The 9,709-nt window shown below is 40.6% G+C and overlaps 1 pseudogene; it reads right to left on the bottom strand.

Moving 5' to 3' along the window:
* Positions 1-3,141: 3,141 nt before the first annotated feature.
* Positions 3,142-3,983, bottom strand: LOC119521630 (annotated as a pseudogene).
* Between the last annotated feature and the right edge of the window lie 5,726 nt (positions 3,984-9,709).

Here is a 9,709-nt window from a genome sequence, read left to right on the forward strand (position 1 = left end):
CTGGGGTAGAAGGCAGGTAGTAAAGCTAGCACTCTAGGCGCGAATCTTAGGCGCGAACGGCTATCACTTCCGTAAAGAAGGCTGAGGGCAACTTAAGCCGTTATTGCGTCAGCCCCAGCGGCCATGTTGCATATCTCCGGCATCGCTGAGGGTGGATTTCATACATGCTACCTTAATCGTCCCCAACATGTACACATACATACACACACACACACACACACACACACACACACACGCACACCAACACCCTCCTTCCTGGGGGCGGGGTGAGTGGGTGCTGCCCACACCCAGGAGGTTGAGAAACCCAGGGGGTTGTTAAGTTTTGATAAAATTTTACAACTTATGGAAAAGTTGCAAGAATTGTACGAAGAGCTCTGTATACCCTTTACTAAATCCCCAATTCCTGCTATCCCAGCCTCTGCTTTATCATTCTCTCTATATAAGATTATTATATATTTGCATTTTCCAAAAACATTTGAGAAAACATTGTAGATACTATGTCACTTTGGCCCTAAATGCTTCCAGTGTGTGTTTCCTAAGGACAAGGACATGCTCTTTAATAGCCACAGTACAGTTAGCAAAATCAGGAGACTTAATATGGGCCATTACTGTTATCTAAGGGACAGGATTCATTCAGATTTCATCATGTCCCACTAATGTCCAAGGTGTCACCCCAGAGCATGTGCTGCATTACCTTGTCCTTGTCTCTGGTCTCCTTTAATCTAAACAGTTCCTCTACCTTCTTTGTCCTTTTTGACCATGACATTTTTGAAGAGTTGAGTTGTTTTGTAGAGAGTCCCTCAAACTGAATTTGTTTGATGTTTCTTTTTGATTAGATTCAGGTTAGACAGCACAGATTTTCAATTTTCCCTAATCCCTGCCTCCCCCAAAACAAACAAACAAACAAATAACAACAACAACAAAAAAACATATAGAGAGCAACAAGGACAGACGAAGCAAAATCTCACAAACAACATCTTCCACAAAACCAGCTGACAAAGCATTCTCATGAACCCTGGAATATAAGTGGTTGTGGCCAAACCACTGGCAGTGAAGAAAAAAGAAGTTGTATGGGAAGAAAAGGAAGGTAGCAAAAGGGCTGGGAAAATCAGAAATTTCCCATAAGTCCTCACCCCTAAGGGAAAGATGCCTTCCCGGTGGAGGACTTGATTCTGGAAGGAGGCTTCACAGGCTCCGGGGAGTGGGTGCAGGGGACATGGAAGGTGGGTCTGGGGTCTCAGAAATGCCCAGCAGGTTCTGTCTTTGAGAAGGACGAAGCCCCACACTTGTGAAAACTAGTGGAAGAAAAACCCAAGATTAGCTTGGCAGGAAATCTGGGGTGAAGGAGACAGAAGACTCAGGCACTAGTTGGGAGGGAAGAGAGGTGGTTGAGCTCTGGAAGTGGTGGAGATGTGGCCGAGCTGGGAGGTTGTACAGAAACAGCAGAGTGTGAACTTTACGAACTGTAAGGCTAAGAAAGCTCCCGGCCCACCGCGTTCTCTACTGAGGAGTCTCCTCCTAAATGTACATTTCCCTCAAACACGAGCAACAGAAGAGGCTTGTGGAAAACCACGTATTGTGGTGTTTGTGCCAGATTAAATGTATTATGTCCCCCAAAATGCCATGCTCTTTGATATAATCTTGTGTGGGCAGATGTATTTAGTGTTGATTAGATTGGAATCTTCTCATTGAGTGTTTCCATGGAGATGTGACTCAATCAACTGTGAGTGAAACATTTGATTGGATAATTTCCATGGAGGTGTTACCCCACCCATTCAGGGTGGGTGTTAACTGGATCACTGGAGTACTTTAAAAAGAGCCACACAGGCCCAGACTCTTGCTACAGCCAAGAGGGACACTTTGAAGAATGCACAGGAGCTGAGAGAGGAGCTGCAGCTTATGGAGACATTTTGGAGATGGCCTTTGAAAGCAGATTTCCGCTCCAGAGAAGCTAAGAGAGGACAAATGCCCCAAGTGCAACTAAGAAGGACATTTTTGAAGAGCTGCAGCCTAGAGAGGAATGTCCTGGGAGAAAGCCATTTTGAAACCAGAACTCTGGAGCAGACACCAGCCACATGCCTTCCCAGCTAACAGAGGTTTTCCTGATGCCATTGGCCATCCTCCAGTGAAGGTACCCAATTGTTGATGCATTACCTTGGACACCATTTATGGCCTAAAGACTGTAACTTTGTAACCAAATAAACCCTCTTTATAAAAGCTGATCCATTTCTGGTGTTTTGCAAAAAGGCAGCATTAGCAAACTGGAATGGTGTTAAAAGAAAAAATTAATGTAATAATTTGAAAAACTTAACAACAGATGCACCAGAGGTATATAGCCATAATGGAGAAGAAAGCTGTACTCTAATATTTTAAAATGAACTAAAATATTATAAAAATGGTAGAAGCCATGAAATAGCAGCATAAATCAAAATTGAAAAGTCAGAAATGAAATACAAAGGCCACAGGAGGATATGAGAGAGAGTTGACAGAGCTCAGGAAAAAATTATAAAGAAAAGAAACAATATTCAGATATGAAGACTAAACTCTAAGGAACAAAGGAGGAAATAAGACACAAAAGCAAGAGATTAAAAGATTTTTTAAAAAGCTGTTAAATATGGAAGACAGGCAAAGAGGACCCACTGTATGTATAATAGGAATCCCCAAAGAGGAAAAACAAAACAATGGAACACAAAGTATACCAAAAACAATAATTCAATAAAACTTTACTGAAATAAAAAAAAAGACAAACTTACATGTTGAAAAGGCACCCCATGTATCTGGGAAAATTGACCCAGAAAATCTAACACTGAGATATATTCTAATAAAATCACTATACTAGATTTTAGAGAAGAAGAAGAAAAAAGCTTTTGGGCACCACAGAGAAAAAAAAACAAACAACACCCCCCAAAACAAACAAGCAAACAAATAATCAATCAAACAAAAAACAAGTCATTTATTTAGGAAAGAAAAATTAGATTATCATTGGAGTTTTTTTACACCACACTTTATGCCTAGAGACAATGGAGTAGCATATTTAATATGCTTTGAGGGAAAAAAATGTGAAAGAAAATTTTATACTTGGCCAACTGACTTTTTTTTTTTAAAGGTATCATTTATTTAATTAGGTTCTTTGCAAAAAGTTTAGAACACCAATTTGTGAGGATAAACTCCATTTATGAGAGAGAACACAGAATGCAGATAGCCTTGGAGCTGAGGAACAGCTTTGATTTTGGTCATAAGTCGTAAGTCCACAGTTTTCTGATCAACCTTGTGCTGCTCTGTAAGCTCATATTTCTCTTTCTCTGTGTCGAAGATCTCACCTTCCTGGTGTCTGGGCTTATGCAGCTTCTTCTTCTTGAAGTAAGCATCAGTGAGATGTTTTGGGATTTTCACATAACTTATGTCAATTTTGGTGGAGGTGGCAATGACAAATTTCTGGTGTGCCCTACGCAGCAGAACTCGATTGAGGACCAGGGGTCCAGTCTCAAGTAGCAAGCCACTGCCCAGCTGCTTCAGGAAAACCACTCTCTTGCCCCTGTGGCGACCAGTGAGGATGATCAAAATGGTCCTGAGAGTGATGCTGGATCACAGCTTTGTCACATGCTCAACAGATTCCGAGGCACATCTTCAGTAGGATAATATCTAAGCATTTTGCAGAGTTTAACCACTCTGGTACCTCCATTTTTGACACCACCAATGGATTTTGTGACAGTAGCAAGAACCTTCTCTTTCTTTTTCTTTTCAATCCTGGATTTAGCTGCTGAACACTTCCTCTTGTACATGGCCCTTCTGGAATACATTGCAGATTGGGAATATCTGCCAATTCCTCTGACAAGAACTGGGTTTCGACAGCAGTGAGGCTTCCCTTTTTTGGGCTTTTTGGTCTTGAGGCTACTCTTCTTAACCTTGCCTCTGGCATCAGCCTTCTTGGCCTCAGATTTCTTCTCCATAGTTGCCGGCTTTTCAGCCTTTTCACCCACCATCTTCTGAGACAGGAAAGCAGCCAACTGACTTTTAAGTAAAAAGGCAATATATAAACTGTTTTGAATATACAAGAAATTAGGGGATATGTAATGAGCGATCTACTAGGGGATGAGCTTCAGATAACCAGGAAAAGTTTGCAAAAATGTTAACATAAAGCTCATGGCAACATTTAATATATTAGCCTGTAAAACTAAGTCCAAATAATAGAGATAAGAGTAACAGAATATATAATAATATTGTGCTCAGACAACATAGATACAATTATTAAAAATGAGGTGAGAATAGAGAGAGCATATGGAAAATAGAATAATCTCACTTGTTGTCTTATTGGTGGATATTACTTTAAATTTCAGGAGAGGGAAGGAAAAGGAAGATTTCTGGTTAATTTCTACATTGCTTTTAATAAAGGACAAATAGAAACTAAAAATAGGAAATCAAAGTTTTATAAAAAGTTATTATAAAAGGGTAATGATTGGAATAGAAATACAAACATTTCTAAAGAAATATTTGTTATATTTTATCAATTATTTTTAGGTTTTTTTTTTTTTTGGTAATAGAAATATTATTGGGATTTCTAGTTAGAAATATTGCCAGATATGGAAGTTCTTTTGAAATATATATGATTTTTTCTCTTACATTATTTCCATTTCCATCTTCATGGTCAACAATTTTGCCTATTTTGGATTACCTATATCTGTATTTCATAAATAAATTTATCTTTAATCCTTCCTAACTCGGTTGACTTTTGTTTCATATTGCTGTCCTTTCTCACTGTTATCTTGCCATGGCTCTTACCACTTTTCAGAATGCTTTTTTTCTTTCTTTATGGTTTCTAACATGCCATTTGTAACAGATTAAAGATGGCCACCATTTTCTCTGATAGTTCTTGAATTAAGAAGGTGTGTCAGTTTGGATGCATTATGTCCCCCAAAATGCCATGTTCTTTAATGCAATCTTGTTGGGGGCTGAAGTATTAGTGTTGATTAGGTTGGAATCTTTGGATTGGGCTATTTCCATGGAGATGTGGCCCACCCTCCTTTGATTAGATTATTTTCATGGCGGTGTGGCCCCACCCATTCTGCATGGGTCTTGATTGGTTTACTGGAGCCCTATAAAAGCTCACAAACAGAAGGACTTCAGGACAGCTGCAGCTGAAAGACATTTTGAAGATGGCCGTTGAAAGCTAATGCTGACATTTTGGAGAACACCACTTTGAAAATGCAACCTGGGAGCAAGCAGATACCAGCCACGTGCCTTCCCAGCTAACAGAGGTTTTCCGGATGCCAATGGTATTTCTCCAGTGAAAGTACCCGATTGTTGATGCGTTACCTTGGACACTATGGCCTTAAGACTGTAATTTTCTAAGCAAATAGACCCCCTTTATAAAAGCTGGTCCATTTCTGGTGTTTTTGCAAAATGGCAAGCAATAGCAAACTTGGAACAGAAGGGGAGGTCTAAGTCCCTTCTCTTTGAATCTGGGTGAACTCTGTAATTGCTTCCAGCAATAGGAGATGAAGGAAGTGACACTGCGCAATTTTTAGGGGCCTAAGAGATGGTTGGTGTGCCGGTTTGGATATATTGTGAACCCCAGAATAGCCACATTCTTTGATGCAATCTTGTGGGGACAGACCTATTAGTCTGTTGATTAGGGTGGAATTATGTTGATTAGATTATTTCCATGGAGGTGTGGACCTGCTCATTCAGGGTGGGTCTTGATTAGTTCACTGGACTATTTAAGAGAGAAGACTAAGAGCTGACAGACCCAGATGCTTGCTGATGCTTGGAGACACTTGGAGATACAGACAGAAGGACGTTTTGGAAATGCTAAGCTAAGAGATGAAGCCCAGAGTTTGCCCAAGAGAAGCTAAGAGAGGACCCCCAGAAGCTTAAAGAGAAATGTCTTGGGGGAAAGAAGCAAGGACACACAGGAGCTGAGAAGAGAGGAGTGAAGACAGAAGCCCAAAGACATTTTGGAGAAAGCCATTGGAAATGCAGCCTGGCAGCTGTTGCTGACAGGGCGATGCTGAAATGAGACACAGACACAAAGTTATGATTTAAGGGAGCAGGGGACCCACAGCATCGTGTGCCAAGTGGGTGCTGATGCACCTGTGCTCCAGTTATTTATTCATTTGTTACACAAAGCTAAACTACGCTACATGATCAAAAGCATTCAGGGTCTCTCAGATATTAATCTTTACATCCTGCTGTGGATAAGAAGGAACAATCTGGGGTCAATGGTTAACGCTGCTGTCATAGTCACAAGACACACATCTTCACAGGGCGTGCCTACAATGGCGTTCCATGCTAGGCTTGTGATCCCAGCAGTTCCAGGTCACCTACCCGGACATGGATCTAAGTGACATGAAAAGCTTGGTTCCCCACATGTCCCCCTTTTTGTTTCTTCAATGCAGACAGGATGGACCAAGCAGCTTCTTTCTGCTTTAGATCTGAGAGGGTTTTTCTTGTGCGCCTGAGGACTAAACAAAGACATAAGATGATTAACAAAATTAGGAGAATACTACCTAGGAACCCACCACCAAGAGATTTAACCCATAGTATAGGATTTAATTTTTCAAAGCCATCGGCAATACCTTGCATTGTCTCTGATTCTGATAGAACATTAAGATTATCATTTTGGATATTATCTACTGTTTCTGCAATTTTAAAATATTCTATGGTAAGATTACCATGATGTCTGATTAAATGTCTCTTGACTCTATCCCATGTAAAATGGGTGTCATTATATTTATGGGGAGTGACACAAAATGTTGATGTATTCCAATCACACTGTTACTTAAACTGGTATCTTAAGTTCTCAACTTTCCTCCCCTACAAGGGAGAACAGCATTCTCTAGATCCACGAGACGAGCATTAACTTCTTTGTCAATTTGTAACTGTTCCCCCCATGCTTTACTCGCATTTCTAAGCCATCTTTTGAACAAATGCTGTAGTTTGAATAGATTGATGTAGTGCTGTTCCTGCAACAGCAGCTGTGGTTGCAATAGCTATTATGCCAATCTAGAAACACTATTAACCATTCAAGAAATCTCTTTGTTCTTTTATATACCTTTTCTAAAATTGTAGTAACATATGCATATCAGGTGACGATTCCCAAGGTCTGTGCTGTGAAACAGGGAGCCACAAGCCTTTGCAGTCAGTCTAAGAATTACAATAGTAATATTTTTAGAGTCTATGGTGTTATTCAAGCAAGTATAAAGTGAACAACTTCTATTCTCCATACAATTGATTTCCTTAGTAATAATATTAATAGTGAGATTTCCTACCCAAAAGACATAAGGATCTCTAACACAGGCTTGTATTCCAAAAGTATCTATTTTTATAAAATTTAGAGTATAATTAATCTTAATTGTATAATTCCCATTCCATCTGGAAATGTTATGCAAACTAATAGGGAGCCTCCAAAGCGTATCTTGAACATAGGAATTATTTAAAGTAGGTTTGGGTGGGGACCAGCCAACGCCGTACCAAATGATAGGATATCTTGCCGGGGTTTGATACTATAAGAATGATTATAATTATGGACTTCCCATTTTAGTCCTCTTGTAATCAGAGCACTTTGCGTTAGTGCAATTCTGAACTGTATACCCCTTAGGGGACCAGTCAGTTACAATTCCATAGGGACCATTCTGCACCAACACTCCACTAACTGCTCTACAATTATCCCAATATACCCTTTGCATTTCTGGTGACCAATGTTTTGGTATGTAACAAATAGGGCTTTGGGGGAGCATGGTCCTGAATAGTAATATTTTCATTGTAGGCAAAACTATAGCCAGATAGTAGGAACAGGGATGCTTTGGAGACATTCTCCCGCTTGGGTATGACTGATAACCATGCTTGCCAAGTCGGGGCCAGGCATCCTTCACCCTGTCCCACACACAAAGGTAAATGTGTAAAAGCTAATGACTGAGAATAGTTCTTTCCTTCCTCCTCAGGAAACTGAGGAAGTCTTTCATCAATTGGAGGAGGCAGCCAAGTACCGTTGCTAAAATATACAGTGGGAGAGGGATGATCCCATTCTACAGGCTGTAGCAACAGAGGATTAGGAATGTAATCATTTCCAGAATGACCATATGCCGGAGATATACTCACAGCAATAGCAATTAAAGCCAACATTGCCGCTGTCAGGTTAGGACCTGTCATAGGCAGCTGAGCTTGCTGAACTTGTTTTTCAGCATCCTGACGCAGCTTTTTTATCTGACCCCAAGTTGGGTGTCGGGCTTCCCTAGTTCGGGGTGTCGGCCCGATCACTGTCGTCTTCAGTGTCAGACCCTGGAACTGCATCACCGGTGACTCGACGTCCCACAGGAATTTTCTTTTTCTTGTTGGCTCCATGGTACGGCTTCAGTTGTGGGGCTGGTATCCAAATTGGAGTTCGTCCGTCACGTGGAGAAACACAAGCATAACCTCGTCCCCATGTTAGCAATTTTCCCATTGTCCATTCATTGGTTAACACATCCTTCCACCATATGGGAGGTGCTTTCTGAGAGCGATGGTTTGGTGTTTTTTCAAGTCGGGAAATGCTGCTTCTGTCGGCAGTGCCGCCCAGTTTTTCATAAAAATTAAAAAATTTAAAGTAAATAAGGCTTTTGATAATCTCTCATGGGAGTTCCATCATCTCCCCCTTTTTGTTTCTGCAACATAGTCTTTAATGTACTATTGGCACATTCAACAATTGCCTGTCCTTGAGGATTATAAGGAATACCAGTAGTATGACAGATGCCCCAAGTTGTAGTAAAACTAGCAAACTTTTGCAGATGTATAGGCTGGGCCATTATCAGTTTTTAAAGCATGGGGCAAGCCCATAGAGGCAAAACAGGCAAAGAGGTGAGCTCGAACATGACAAAATGTTTCACCTGTTTGTGCAGTGGCCCAAAGAAAGCCAGAGTATGTATCAATGCTGACATGAACAGCGGCTAAGCAGCCAAAGGATGGAATATGAGTGACATCCATTTGCCATAAATCATTAGGGGTTAAACCGGCAAGGGTTGACACCAGGCTCCTGTAATGAGGAGCAGTGAGAGTTGACAATTTGGACAGGAAGAGACAATATCTTTAGCTTGTGCTCTAGTAAGGGGAAATCGAGACAGTAGTCCCTGTACATTAAGATAGTAAGTGAGTGAAAGTGAGAAGCTTCTGAAATAACAGGTAGCAATAATTTATCTGCAGCATCATTACCAGCTGCTAGAGGGCCTGGAAGATTGGTATGAGAACGAATATGGGTGATTAAAAGGGAGTGAGATGAGCACGCACAGCTGATTGTAGCTCAAGAAAAAGGTTAAATAACAAGGAGGCAACTGTTGCTTAATAGTTGCCATTTCAATTTTACTAGTTACATGAACGACATAGGCAGAATCAGATAAAATATTAACGGCTTCAGGAAAATCTGTTAAAACAGCTATTACTGCAGCCAGTTCAGCTTGCTGGGCAGAGAAATGAGGAAGATTTAAAACTTTAGGACTTAGGGACCAGTATAGGCAGCTTGACCTTTAGATGATCCATCTGTGAACACAATGGGAGCATTAATCAAAGGTTCACAAGAAGTATATTTTGGCAGTATGCCATTGTGTATGGCGAATAAATTGGAAAAGGTCATTTTTTGGATAATGATTATTCAGTTGGCCAACATAGTCAGCTAGAGCAATTTGCCAAGCTAGATGTTGTTGCAAAATAACTCAGAGTTCTTTAGCTGTTACTGGGAGCA

The sequence above is a fragment of the Choloepus didactylus genome, chromosome 27 (assembly GCF_015220235.1).
Source record: "Choloepus didactylus isolate mChoDid1 chromosome 27, mChoDid1.pri, whole genome shotgun sequence".
Classification (NCBI taxonomy): domain Eukaryota; kingdom Metazoa; phylum Chordata; class Mammalia; order Pilosa; family Megalonychidae; genus Choloepus; species Choloepus didactylus.